General features: G+C 35.2%; 1 pseudogene across 1 annotated transcript; it reads right to left on the bottom strand.

Moving 5' to 3' along the window:
• Positions 1-5,499: 5,499 nt before the first annotated feature.
• LOC309660229 (general transcription factor IIH subunit 3 pseudogene) lies at positions 5,500-14,346 on the bottom strand (annotated as a pseudogene). Its single transcript has one exon. The product of its transcript is annotated as a general transcription factor IIH subunit 3 pseudogene (transcript).
• Positions 14,347-15,578: the final 1,232 nt, after the last annotated feature.

Below are 15,578 nucleotides of genomic sequence, written 5' to 3'. Positions count from 1 at the left end.
CTCTGTCATAGGATAAATGGCCCGTTTTTACCTAAATAAACATTGTCTCAGGTTCTGAGAATTTCCGGCACACACTGCAAAATGTCTTCCAAAATTAAGCTCAGAAGGACAGATGTGGATCTAAGCATCCTTGGCATCTTTGACTCTGATTATTAGAGTATATATTTATATATATATGTGTTTCCCCTTACAGAATTGGATTTCAGAATGTTTGTCAAATGCATTTGTTTATTGAAAAAATTGTGTATATTGATGAGGATATTTTAAGGACAAGGAAAGAGCACATTGTAGTGCCTCTAAGTTTTTTACTTGAGCGGTAGGAAAACATGCAGCTCTGAAAGCTTAATATGTACCAACTATTGGAAAATGATCAATTTTTACATCGATATTATATTACTCTCCTATGGCTACTGTAACAAATTACCACAAACTGGGTGTCTTAAAACAACTGAAATTTATTCTCTTACAGTTTTGGCAGCCAGAAGTCTGAAATGGGGCTTATGGGACCCAGATTAAGCTGTTGGCAAGTCTGTGCTTCCTCTGGAGGCTCTAGGGAAGAATCGATGTCTTGCCTTTTCCAGCCTGTAGAGCTGCACTCCTTGGCTCATAGCCCCCTCCTCCATCTTCAAAGTCAGAGGCATAGACAGCACCTCCTCTCTCTGACACTGCTTCCCTCTGCTCCTTATTCATGCCTTCCATTCTATTTGTAGTCCAATGTCCTTCAGCTTTCTTCTTCTAAAAACACTTGTGATGTCATTTAAGACCTACCTGAGGATAACCTCTTCATCTCAATATTCTTAAATTGATCACATCTGTAAAGACATTTTTGCATGTAATATAAGACTCACAGATTCTAGGATTAGGACCTAGATATTTCTTTGGAGAGGAGAGGTGCTATTTAGCTTACCACTAATATGAAAGTATCACTGGAAAAAAAGGTAATCTTTCAGACATCAAACTGTTAATCTGATTGGCACAAGCTATTATTAATAAGGCAAGGATTTTGAGTGAAAGTCCTCATATAGCTATAGCTTTGCTGTATAAATCAATAGCAAAAAAACAAAAACAAAAAGTCTACTATTTTAAAGACATTATTAAAACAGCCAATCAATGTAAATTGGTATAATCAATTCTGCCTTTTTTATTTCTGTTTATTGTAAAGTTTATTTATTTTTACGATTGCTTCCATTTCAACATTGGCAAGGACAACCACAGAAACAAACTTTTTATCAAATTTATTATCATATCCTAGTATATGCCTAAATTCTTAGAAAATGCCATTTTATATTTGTAAACATTCACTCTGTTTAAACATACTTTGGGGTGACTGATATGTTCATACATGTAAAATAGATTCTAGGTAGTCAAGAATTAAAGCATCAGACAATCAGGAACAAAAGTTTGCAAATTAGCCTTGAATAGGATGTTTATAAATGAGTATTTTATTAATCAGTCTGGCATTCTGCTATAACAGAATACCATATACTAGGTGCCTTAAACAACAAACATTTATTTCTCACTGTTCTGGAGGTTGGAAGTCTGAGATCAGCCTCGTGGTCAGCATGCTCAGATGCCAGCATGATCAGATTCATAGTGAGGGCCTTCTACCTCTTTCCAGATCACTGCCTTCTTGCTGATTCCTCACATGGAGACAGAGAGAGAGCTCTGGTCTCTTCATCTTATAAAAGTACTAACCCCATAATGAGGGCTCCACCCCAAGGACCTCATCTGAATCTAATTACCTCCCAAAGCCCCCACCTTCACATAGGGTTTCGACATATGGATTTTGGAGGAACCCAAATATTTAGTCCATAGTAAGTGGCAAACAATTATTCACTAAAAATTTTTGATTTCAGGAAATGTATTTTACTGCAGATCACTTAGGATATGTTGTTAGTATCTAAAATATTTGGGATCCATTATCTAACCTTTCAATATTAGCCTCCAACTTGTATCATTTCTTGAATAACAAGACAAGGGTAGACTGATTTTTTTAAATTTTTGAGAGAGATTAATGAATCAAAAAGAATGACAAGATTCAATATTTTTCATCATGGGGAGAGTATGTTTACTAATTATCAGATTGGAAAATTGAAATGATACACTTCAGTTCATCCCAAAAATATAATGTTACTCAAGTGGTAAAAGCTTAATAAATGTATTTTTGAGTGCACTACTTGAAAATTTGAAAAAAAATGCTCTCCTCCCCACAATGAAGGGGCTGTGATTTAGCTAGTTCTTATTGGTGTTTTATTCCAATGTTAGTAACTTTGTCATGTAGAGTAATTACAGAGTATAACCGAGTGGGTGACTATTGTATTAACTATGATTTCTCAATTGAATCTGTTAATTTAACAAGGAGTAAATGTCTAGTTCTTAACAATAACAATGGAGTTCTTCGTAGTACTTCACAAATACCCAGCCAACCCTTGTCAATTAATTTAATTTGCTTAGTGGAATTTAGATAACCTTCATAAAATAGTCTCTTGATTTATCTAGTCACGTTGTAAATAAAAAGATTAATCAAGATGTAATACAAAGGAAAATGAGTTTCCTTTTATAGAATTTCACTTGATTAGAAAAGGAAATAAAGTCTATGAAATGTGGTAGAGAAGTATTAAAGCTCCTTATTCCTATAGGGCATATATTCTGCTGCTTTGATTCATTTTTTGGATGAAGTCTATAAATAAAAGTATATGTAAGAAAACCACAGTATTTTCTCTTTAGATGATTCTAAAGTTTTCTAGTTACCTAGCAAAATTGGCATGCATGTATATGTATATATGCATATATGTGTATATACATAATATATGTCATGTTTCTGTATACATATATGCATACTGTACATAAATATCACTCTTCAAAACTTAAATAAATTTACCAGTTGTTGATATACAACTTTTCATGAAGGAATTTTGTAAGACAGATTAAAGACAGGAAGAAAACAAACTGCAAAACAGTGCCTCTCTAACATCTTTCATCTCTAAAACATAAACTACATTCAGTCATCAAGGATAGAGATCTTCATCAAGGATAGAGAAGTGTAGTGAAATTGAATTTTTAGGTATTTTAGAATTAACAATGTGATGAGAGTGACTTATTGTGATACTCACACATGATGGATGAAAAATATCTGGTTGAGTTATTATAATTACAGCAATGATTTTGTCATTTTATCACAAAAAATAACCCAACATGAATCTTATTCCACTTGAATAAGATTACTTAAGAATGTGTGCATAGAATATAAAATCGGCTAAGGGTCTGCATTAGCTCATGGAGTATTAGGTGGCTCAATTCAACCTTTTCATGAGAATAACTAAAAGGTTTGACAAAATAATCAAGGCATCTTATTGGTGGTGTGAGATATAGCACAAGTACTGGGAAACATTAAAGTACCGAAAGCTGATTCTGCTAAGAGGGAAGGCATATTCTGATAAAAAGGAAAAAAAGAAAGAAGGAAAGAAAGAAAGAAAGAAAGAAAGATAGAAAGAAAGAAAGAAAGAAAGAAAGAAAGAAAGAAAGAAAGAAAGAAAGAGCCTCAAAAATTGGCTGTCTTTTTGATGTCCTCCTTAGTCTATGGAGACTCAAGTTCAAAATGAGGGCGTAGCAAAGGAAGAAATTATGACAAACCTTCACTAACTTAAGCTTTTTTGTTTTTAGGTTTAAACAAGGAACCAGCTAAAGGATCCATTCTAATTCACTATTTTTTTCTAACTCTCCCTCCATCCATCTCCCTCTCCTCCTTGGCAACCACTAACTAAAGCTTGTATCCTCCAAAACTATGTACTAAGATAAAGATGAGCCATAAGTTAAATAGCTCTAAAATGCACACTTATGGCCCTGTGTTGGATCACCCAAGTGATTTGGAAATCTTCAAATATTAAAATTGAGATAATGTAGTACTAGACTAATAGAAACCCCAGAAGACCTCAGGAGAAAGAAACTCTTTCCTCCTCTACAGGGGAAAAATAGTCTAACCTCAAGTAAAGAAAGGTTGATTGGAAATTCCAATAAATTGTTTCTCTAACATTATTTCCAATATTTGGTTGCTTGAAGGGAATAAGCTGATGAAGTCATGTAGAGACATGTGACCTTGATTTATATTTTGGGTATCTATGAGTCAAGATATTCCTTAGATAAGGAATGTTGTTGCTGCCATTGGCTGTATCAAGCAGACAGACAATTGTTAATGGCTCAAGATTCTATAAAAATATTGATGAACTAGTTGTTGGCCATGGCATCCAGTGCTAAGATGACTACCAGAAGTATCTCCAACTATGTTGACCCTTGGGTCCTGACCTTTATCATGGGTGTCTTGGTTAAGGGATGTAAAACAGCAACTCTGCAGTGGGTTTATCATGCATGATGGTAGTTGATACCATGTGTACAGTGTATGAGTATAAATATTTTACCACCTTAGTTACATTTACTCCTAGGTATTTTATCTTTTTGATGCAATTGTAGATGAGTTTGTCTTTTTAATTTCTCTTTCTGATAGTTCATTCCTTTTGATCATGAAGTATAATCCTTTTAATGTATTGTTGAATTCAGTTTCCTAACATTTTGTTGAGGTTTTTTGCATCTATGTTCCCCAGTGATATTGGCCCATAATTTTATTTTTTGTGTGTGATCTTTGTCTGGTTTTGGTATCAGGATGATTCTGATCTTGTAGAATGATTTCAAAAGCATTACTTTCTTTGCAATTTTTTTGGAATAGTTTGAGAGATATAGGTGTTAATACTTCCCTAAATGTTTGGTAGAATTTACCTGTAAAGCCATCTGATCTTGGTCTTTTGTTTGCTTGGACTTTTTAAAATTATTGATTCAACTTCATTACTGGTAATTAGTCTGCTCATATTTTCCATTTCTCCTTTTCCTTCCTTCTTTCCTTCCTTCCTTCCTCCCTCTACCTTTCTCCCTTTCTTTCTCCTCCTCATTTAGTTGATATACTTTGGTGTATGTATATTTCTAAGGTTCTTCCTCCAGAGAACATCTAATCAGTATGGTCACATTTAGGGGCCTCACTCTTTGCTTTATTGGGTTCAAAGATCCATCTGAGCTTTAGTGGCTGTGCTACAGGGGTGCCATGGGTGTGTTTTTCTACAATCCTGAAGATCATGATATTTGCTTTGACAGAGGCATAAGCAGTAAAATATTTTTGTAGGGTTCTAGTGAGTCATCTGTCTTTAGGAGTATGGATATCAGTAATTCAAAATTTTTTTAATGAAAATTTAAACTATTTTATTATAAAAATTTATACAAAATAAACCATTAACACAACAGTTAAAAGTAAAATTTAAACAGAATTAAGCCTGTCCATAAAACATTTCAAATGAAAAAATAATAACAGAAACCTTATCAACTTGTTTGAAATTATCCATCTTTAGATATATGATGCTTTATTTCCTAGACTTAAAATAGTGATCTCCATTACAATTAGTTAGGCTGTGAAATATTGAATATTGTTTTTAAAAGACAAACAGATTCTTAAACTCAAGGATTAACAACTTGGAAAGTGATCACCAAAATCTTTGGGTATTTGTTAACAAAATCATAAATCCAGAATACAAAATCTACCTGAAATAATCTAAACAAACACCAAATTACTTAAATGAAACTCAGTTTCTGAGATGGTATCAAGAGAAAATTAAAATCTTATTTATATACAAGGTTGTATACACAAATAGATTTTTGTCAATATACTTTTAAAAAACAAATCAAACCAGCCCCATTCCTGAAAATCCTTTCTACACTATGCTGGAATTTAAAAGGACTTTTAATAACTTCAAGGTTACATAGAAAAATAAGTTTTTATTGTTGAAATTACAAATCATTTTTCTTTTGAACTTATAGAAGTTTGCAGTATTAATTTCAAAGCTTCTAGAGAACAGTTCTTCAGTATTAATGCTTTTCTCCTCCTCATTAAAAAAGGGATGAATTCTATGAGGGGGCAACACTTAAATGTAAAGAAGCCATTCTCCCCAAGAAATTCCTCCTCAGAACCCAGACACTGGCTTTCACAAATAAGCTCTTCACACAACTGTTTCTAAAGAAAAAGTTGCTACCAGACTACTGCACTCACTCTCCTTATTCATTTAAAATCAGATTTTAGAGATATTCAGTGACAAACTGTCATTTGGATGACTCTGTCTAAACATGTACTGATGTCAGACAAAAGAATAAATATCTGCTGATATCTGGAGCTAAATCTCAATCTAGAAAATAAGGATTTTATTTACTTGACTACTGTCAAAGTTAAGTGTTGATTCAAGTAAGATATTCTATCTTGATTAATGCCATTACTCCATAAATAGTCACTTTTTCCAAAACTGCATTCAAATTTCATGTTGTACATTTCATAGTAAGAACCTAGATGGGTAGGTTCTGACACCTATAATCAGTCAGCACAGACTGTCTCTGACAAACGATCATCTCATTAAAAAAAAGTCACAATTTGTGTTTTCTTCCCCCATTTCTGGACAAAAAACAGTCAGAAAAATTTTTAGGGTATATTGCATAGAATGACTCCCTCAAATAAATCAGCCCCCCAGAAACACAGGGTGAGGATGATGTTTTACAATATTTCCTGTAAGAAAGTTCATTAAAAATTATCTTACACATATCTCTTTTTTTCAGAGCCTTCCTAACAAAGATTCTGCCATATAATTTCTAGTAATAGCTCTAAGTGATGGGGAAACAATTTGTACTATCATGCAGACATTTTTAGTTTCTTTTTCTTGGCCCTCAGTACTGGAGGTAGAGAAATCTTAAAGGCTGTCTTGCATGTAGTGCAGAAAGGGCCGAAATTGCAGAATACTGACAAGCACACAGAACAGATGTAGCCTATTTCAATGAGATTTCGATGACAGAAGCAAGCGGCCCGGTAGTCAAAAAGAATTGGGGGTGGGAGGGAGGATTAACCGAGATCTCTGATCTTGATCAGGAAGAAAAACCCACAGTATATACTGCAGAAGGGAGGGTACAGTCTCCCTGTGATGTCACAAGCCTTTTGGAGGAGTCCTGAATCAGAGTCTAACACGCAGGCACCAATCAAAATATTCTGCTTCTGTGCTGTGAAGTTGACATTCATGAAGTTCCTATATTGCAACACACTGTCTTCTGTAGCCTTAATCACCCAATATCCGATTTCATTTCCTGATTATCTTTAACCTCCTTGTTCATTCTCTGAATGTAGCAAAGAATTTTGGCGAGGGATCCTGCCAGCAGAGTTTCTATATGTTGACCCTCTATGTCACTCTTGGTCATTAGATCTTTGATCTCTTCAACAATAATTTCATTTGCTGCTGTTAACAACTCGTATTTTCCGTCTTCACTTCCTGAGGGATTAAATTCAGAAGAAGGGTTGCCAGAGTCTCCAAAGAAGTCTCCAAGTCTGCCATTCTTTCCGGGATATAAGAATCGAGTTTCTTGAATGTGACTTGCTATCACAGCAAGTTTGTTGGAACGATTCATGAATAAATGAGAATTTCCTAGCACCATCACTGCATTTATGCATTTTGATAAAGTAAACTGAGATTACTTTAATGCTTGCTTTCCCCACCAAATTAGGCTGGTATCAACTACGATAACTAGAAGATTCAATTCATCTTCGTCTGAGACCATGGCAGCCTGGGTCCCTCAGTGCACAGCCACTTGCAGTCTCAAATTTTTAAATAATTATATCTCTTCAAATATTGACCGTCCTCCCTCCACATTTGTGACCATCCAGTGAGCCCACATATCACATAGGGCATAATTATTTCCCTTGCATTTAACATCCTTCATGGATTATGTCGGAATTGAGACATGATTCATTCTAAGATATACAGATAAATCTGGGCTGAGACAGAAGACCCAGGCCACTTTGAGGAGCCTCTAGTCCTATACTCCTGTCCCTAAATGTCATTTACCAAAACTTCTGACTTAGGTCACTTAAATCTATAACAGAGTCCTGGTAAAACTCAGCAAATATGCACAAAGTATCACAGCTTAAAGTGCTAGCTACCCAGTAAGAAGCAGCTCAAAGTTCATGCTCACCAACAGACAGTAGAGCCAGTTAGCAAACCAAAGCAAGAGAAGAAAGACCTTGGTAGTGGTCTTCAATTGGACATCCTGCTCAGGACACCAATTATTTAGTCCCTCCTGCAGAGGTAGTATGGACTCCCTTACCCAAAATTTGTTTCAGGTCTCAAGACTGATGATGCCACAAACACACTCCAAGGGGATATGAAAGATTTATTATTTTTATATAATGAGGCTTTATGAGGACAACAGGACTGTCCTCTTAACTTGGCCAAAATGGCTTGATAAAAAAATAATAGTAGACAGATTTAGGGGGTTTGCTGTTGTAACGGGACCGGTGCTCACATGTGGACAGGGCTTTGCATGGTTTAAACTCTCACCAGCGCCAAAGGAGGGAGCTCTTGGGCTCTCTTAGCAGCTTTCACACATGTTGGCCAAAGGGAAAGAGGTAAGCTATAAAAGCTGTCAGTGGTCAAGCATAAAAATGGAGTCAGACTTTGTATTACATGAGCTCTGTGCCAGGGAAAAACAAAACAAAACAAAAATAAAAACAAGTGCTGGTCTCCGGAGAGCTGCCAAACAGGACAAATAGTGGCAGTAGTCTAGGCTTTTTGATGAGGTCTAAACTTGCTCTTCAAGTTGCTTCTGGGATGCTGGTTTTTATAGCTACTGTGTTTGAGAATCTATTAGAGGAAATTTTGGAGCATGGATGAGAATAAGGGAAACTTAAAATACAACAAACCTCACTGTTCTTACTGATATTCAACCATTTTTTCCTTAAATAAATAGTCCTTGGGAGGTTGCAAGTTTTGGTTAATTTCTAGAGTTCTGAGAATATTGGTTTTGAGTTGTTGTCAATGTTTACATTGCTTTTCTGGAGGAGTGGATTTCTGGAGTTTTTTATTCTACCATTCCATATATATTAGTCTCCAAATCCTTTCTTAGCATAGACATATAGAAACATGAATCTTGAGTCAGTCCTCTGAACTCTGAAACATCTACATTTTGAAGTAAACTGATGAAACCAAGAATGTTTAGAAATCTTAGAAGACAAAAATACATGTTACAGCATCCTTCACGAGATATTACGTTTATTATTTTAAGGTTGAGGTGTTATAATAAATTTAAGCAATTTAGATTATTAATGACAATCCAGAAATAATTGTTACTCTTTATTTCCCATTGGATAGACAATATTTACCAAGAATAAAATCCCCTCACTCTTCAAAATTATTTGTGCCAGAGAAGGTACTGGAAAAAAAAATAATATTTGAAAATATATACAATGTTTTTGTGTACACACATCAGAAGTTCTATAGGATAGTAAGTTTCCAGCAGAAACTTGGACTTCAGTTTTATTCAAAGAAGCTCTATGTGAAACAAATCGATTTCATTTGGAATTGTTTAATTTATTAATAGTCATTTATTTTGTTTTTACAGCTGAAATAAAATGTTAATGCTAATACATAGAAATACAGTCTGGTATGCTAGTTGACATTTCTGCAATGTTAAATATGCCTGTTAAAACATAGAAAATGATCTAATCATTATTAGCATTTTTATTTCTTTTTTAAGCCTTAAGCTTTTATCCACAAGCAGAAAGGGCTACTGAGAATTTGTATGCTCTTCTACCTAAGTTGATACCTTTTTATTTTTCAGCTGGGCTTTTCTACAATCAATCCTTTAACTCTCTAAATCACAGTTTTGATATACTCAAAGTCAGTGACTTCTTGACTCTTGATCCTGCACCGTTGTGAGTGTTTATAGTAGTATTAACCCTCCCATAAACCATGACTTCTTAATTTTTAACTCAGAGTTATGACTGAACTGGCATTTGCCTAGAGTGCCTTACAGATTATTTCTAGAATAAGGTAAATAAAAGGATTAGGAATTCTACCAACATCCTCTAGAAGAGATCCAAGTTCTCTCCTCCTCTATAGTCATCACCATATACATAAAATAGCAATTCATAACATGGATGTACGTGTTTATTAATAAACTTGAATTTTCTCTAGGCTAGGGCAATAATGGTCTCTTGAACAGTTAGTTTGGGCAATGTGATTTGGGAACATTATCCCTAAGTAATTTTTCTAATGCACTGAAGGAATTGTTACAGGCATGACTGAACAAGTTAACTATTGTGGTCACGAGGGATCAGGGAATTACTGTATTTTATACTGTCAGAGAAAATTCATTGCCAGTAGAACAATGTGAGTGATACATTTAAGCATTGGGTCATATTGAGTTGGTGAAAATTGATGTTTACAGACAAAGCTACTGTTTTTGTCTCATTTGGCACATTTTTAAAAGGGAGCCAAAGAAGAGAGTGGTCATTTATTTTCTCTGACATTTAATTAATTCTCAAAATTAATAAATTGTTTCATAATTATGCAATATTTTGATCCATATTTATAAAGCAAAACCCTCAGCTAAACATCTTCTTCATCCAAAAAATTTTCTTTATGGAAATTTGTAGGCTAAATTTGCTTAAATTTCTCTGACTGATCCCATAAGAGAGCTCAATAAATAGTCCTAGTTGAATATCATTAGACTATTTGAGACGAGTTGAGCCTTCTTAGAAACATAGCAAATGTTTCAGGGCGGGAAAATAGAAATTCATTAACCAAACTTTCTATTTTTCATATAAAAACTTTTTATGAAATAGAGCTTTTCAAAAACATTGTTAATGAGGGTGAGACCTGGAATTCAAATTTCTGCCTGTTAGTGTCAAGTTGATCCCCTGTCCTCAATCATCTCTGTATACAGGTTTGTGTTATGTTGATTCTATATTGGTAAATGAGTTTCTTTAACTTGTTTTGACAAGTGCACGTACACTAGAATATATTTGCATAGGGAGCTCCCTGGTGGTCTAGTGGTTAGGGTTCAGCCTTCTTTGGCCATGGTTCAATCCCTGGTCAGGGAACTGAGATCCTGCGAGCCATGCAATGTGACCAAAATTAAAAAAAAAAAAAAAAAATTTGCATAGATGTGTTGCTGATTTTATTTACTATAAATTTTCAGTTTTTATTTTTGCTTCTATATATTTAAGTATTCTTTCCTGTACTAGTCATATTATAGCAAAGCATGTGGTCCTAGAAAACAGTTTTGGCAACCAATGTTCATAAACTAAATTGTATTTCAAATAAAATTCACTTATAAGATTTTGATTTTGAGGTTTATAGAAAATGAACTGTCCACAAATAGAATTTTTCTTTTCTAAACCCCTAAATATTTAAACAACTTTAATGAAATCAAATAATATTTTCCCACTCTTTCATGAGATAGTCTCACTTGGAAACTTTTTTATGTGGGAAGAACTTTTGGGGAGAGGAGGGGAGAAAATCCTCCATAACAGATGTTGTTGTGACCTGCCTATGGCTTTTTGAGTTTCAATCTATGTATGTACACTAGTGATTTGTTTCTGAGGGAGAAACCAGGCTTCTCTGTATATAAGAGCAAGCTCCACGTGCCAAAAGAACAGAGTTGCTGAAGAGTTGAAGCACCTTGGAACAAGTTCTTAATAACAAGGAAAGGGAGTTGGTGAATAGATTACCATCTTCCCCTCCTCTCAGATGGTTAACTCACAAGCAGTCCCCATGCAGTGTCCCAGCCGTCCCAAGTGAGATAGAGTTCCAGTTGCCCACCCTGGGAACTTGCTTCTTAACATGCCCTGTATTGTCTCCCTTTCCTTCTCTATCTCATTTTCCTACTCCCAAATTAACTTTTCCTAGGATTGTACCCAAAATGACGCAGTCTGGGGTAATCCTAGCAAACATTCTCAAAGTAGTCTGACTTAAAATCATAGAATGTGGAGCTGTTTACATAATGACTTTTGAGGTTTGAAGTAAAACAATTAATTGGGCTCTTTTTCCTTATTCACATCATAAGCCAAGGACGGTAGTAGTCAAGGTGAAGGGCAAAATACATCATCATTATTGATGCAGATGATCTTGCAGAATATAGGTTATATCTGAGGGCTAGAAAACTTCCTAAGATCCAAACCCAGTATCATATAAATTATTATCAAATTTGTCTTTTTACTGCCCCACTCATTTATTTTTAAGTCTTCATAATGAATGTTTTTTATAAAAGATTTTAATCTCTTTTCAAATAGTCATCACCTATTGAAAAATCATTTAATTCCTTTTATTAGAAAAAATCCTCATCTTTTTCTCCACTCTTCTCTTCTATTTTCCTGGTCAATTTAATCACCCTTCATATCATTTCATATATACATACATATGCATACACAGTTTATATTTATTAGATGTAATCAAAACCAAAATTTAACCATTGAAAACCACATTTACACATTGGAGCACACAGTTACAAGACTTCACTAGGAAAGTAGAAAACCAGAAATGCTTCATGTGGTGATTTGTCACTGTGTCTACCTTGTCTAACCTGGGACTAGGTTGCCCATTGTCCCCTCCTCTGTATGGTTTTGAGTTGGAATTGATCTAAAAAACATTGCCATGAGGTTTGGAAGCTGGAGGTGAAGCAGGTGCCACTGTTTTATGAAGGTTTCACAACTACATGAATGAGAGCCAGACGCAGAGATCTTAGTGGATTCCAGCTTGTCCTGGCTTCCTCCTATTAATAATAGTCTAACCCTTTTTTCCTAATGCCCTGATGACCCACAATGGACCCAGGCCCACCAAAGGGCACAGAGGTAGCACCTCCTACTAGCTCTCCTTTGTAGTGCCTCTGGGGCATCTGGACAAACCAGAAAGCTCAAACTTTTCTCCAGATCCCAGTGCTTCAAGAGCACTGATGAGTAACTTTTCTCTGAACTTTTAGCTCCACGTTCCAGACATTATTGTCCCATCTCCTCCTCCAAGTGTGTGTGATCTACCTCTTGCAATCCCTTATTCAGAACATTCACAGTGGTTATGCTTCCCTGATACATAAAGGAAATAAAGCAAAGAACTGGCATAGTTCTGTAATGAAATCTCTTCTTTTGCTAATCGTATAGATGACAAAGAGTCTGATCTTGTAACAAAAATCTGAAGGAAGTTCTAGGGAATACACCAGTAGGCTCATTCCTTTTATGCCAAGCAGTACCAGAATCCAAGTAAATTATCCTATGTTCTAGATTTTTAAAATCAATCAATCAGAATTCACAGCAAGAATTACCGAATAATGACCATAATAATGTGATAAAGGAAACCGTGGTCTTTACATGAAGAGGCAATGCAAAGTCTCATTGATTTTTGTTAGCAATTAGTATTCATTGAACAATCTCTCTGTAATTGCTATGATATTCGTTGCCCACAGCAAAGCTAATGGAGAAAATTGCTCAATTCAGGAAAAGAGTGTTTGTAAAAAGCTATAAGTAATTGGTTTCATAGGGCAGAAAGCAATAACATTCATGTGTGTGCTTGAATAAATTTCTGGAAAATCATGATAATAACATATTTTAAAAATTAAGAACAGTTGAAAGAATGTATACCCTTTTTTGCCTCTCTTCTGTGTGGTTTATTATTTCTTAAAGGGAATGTCATCTTAATCTGTGTTAACACAATAATTCATTAGATGGTTCCTACCATGTCATCATAAGGATTTCAATTCATAGGATAATATTTTCCTGCCCAGGTGAGTTGATAATAGATGAAATTCTCACTTTTGTAAAAAAACTAATTATGCAAAATTAAGCTTTAACCAGTATCATAAGGAATTACTTCTATACATTTTGTAGGCTAGAGAAGATTTTAAGCTCAACCTCTATTGTCACCATAATAACCTTTAGATCAGTTCTATGTGTTTGTGTGTGTGACTTGGGTGTGTATGAGAGGGCTTCTCTGTTGGTCATTTTTCTGTGCTGAATTTTGTTTTTATCCCCTCCATCCCTCAGAGAAATAATGGTATCCTTGAAGACTGATCAAAAATTTTCACTATTGAAAGACTTTTGTGGGGAAAATGAAGCCAACAGAACTTCAGTCTCACTTGGAAGCTTGCTCTAAATCCAGGTGGGACTTTAAAATAAGGAGAAAAGTAATGTGTAGAAGGAGACTGAGATTTTCCACAAACCTCAGGTTTATTCTGATATCATGAAAATCTCTTTTCTGTACAACAGTTTCTCCACACAAGGAGACTGAAACTACTAAAAGGCCAGTCAAAAGAAAGACAGCAGTAATTAGTGTGCTTGGACAAAAATCTGTGAGGTAGAGTCGTTTCATTAGTCCTTATTTATAGCCTGAAGAAAACATTTCTATTTATACTTTTCTCTTTGATGGTCCCCACTAAGCAAGTTTGTGCATAATTAACTAGAATTCTAACATGCTCTGATATAAAGAAACAATTATTCTAATTACCTCAAAAGACTTAACGCTAAAGTATAAGATAATAAAATGGCATCTTGGTTAGTCAGATACATACATATATAAAAGCATAGCTCCATACATAATGAGATTTTTGGGGTTCTAATTCGTATTGAATGAAAAATGATAGAGTTCAATTTGTACCTTCAGCAAACAGTCTATCAGGTGAGATGGTTAACTTAGTTATAGCCAGACTTTAGCAAGGCGTATTAAAAGTGCAATCAGGGGCTTCCCTGGTGGCGCAGTGGTTGAGAGTCTGCCTGCCAATGCAGGGGACACGGTTTCGAGCCCTGGTCTGGGAAGATCCCACATGCCGCGGAGCAACTAAGCCCGTGAGCCACAGATACTGAGCCTGCGTGTCTGGGGCCTGTGCTCCGCAACAAGAGAGGCCGCAACGGTAAGAGGCCCGCGCACCGCGATGAAGAGTGGCCCCCACTCGCCGCAACTGGAGAAAGCCCTCGCACAGAAACGAAGACCCAACACAGCCAAAAATAAATAAATAAATAAATTTTTAAAAAGTGAAATCAAATCATCAGGATATTGTCAACGAGTAGCCGTCACCTGGACAAGGGTATCAGAAAGGGCTTCTAGAAGAAAATGCATTTGAAAACTTGTAGAATATCTAGAATTTCAAAAGAATTCAATGTTAAAAATCTTTTATGTAAAGAAAAGGTCAAGAACAAAAGTGCATATTTAAAGGAGATTCTGAGCCCTTTTCTCACATTTCTAAATTTATTTCCTTTCTGTCTCACCTTTTTTCCAGCTTTTTTCTTAGATTTTTTTCCAGCTTTAGCTGGTCTCTATGGTTTTCTCCATCCCCAGACACACTACCAACTCAGGGAATTGGCACTTGTCATGATTTTCTCCCTCATATCCACATATTTTGGTTTCTTCTCTTCTCAAGTCATGGTACAATTAATATTTTCCTATTGAGCCCTTTCCTGACTTCCTTATTTCAAAGTACAATTCCATCTTCACAATCCTCCCACAACTTTGACCTTTACTCTTTCTCTTTTCTGTTTACTTTTTCTTCAATACACTATCACCAGATGACATAATATAAATGTCCTTAGTCATTTGTTTACCTTCTATTTTCTTCAACTTAAATATAAGATCTCTGAGAGAGGGATTTTAGTCTGATGTGTTGAACCTTGTGTCTACACAATTTAGATAGACTTGTCACATAACAGGTCCTCATTAAACACTAACTAACCAAAAGATGAAATATATTCT

This window comes from Balaenoptera physalus (assembly GCF_965194825.1).
Source record: "Balaenoptera physalus genome assembly, chromosome: 4".
Taxonomy (NCBI): Eukaryota; Metazoa; Chordata; class Mammalia; order Artiodactyla; family Balaenopteridae; genus Balaenoptera; species Balaenoptera physalus.
This window is presented reverse-complemented; position numbering and strand designations above follow the sequence as displayed.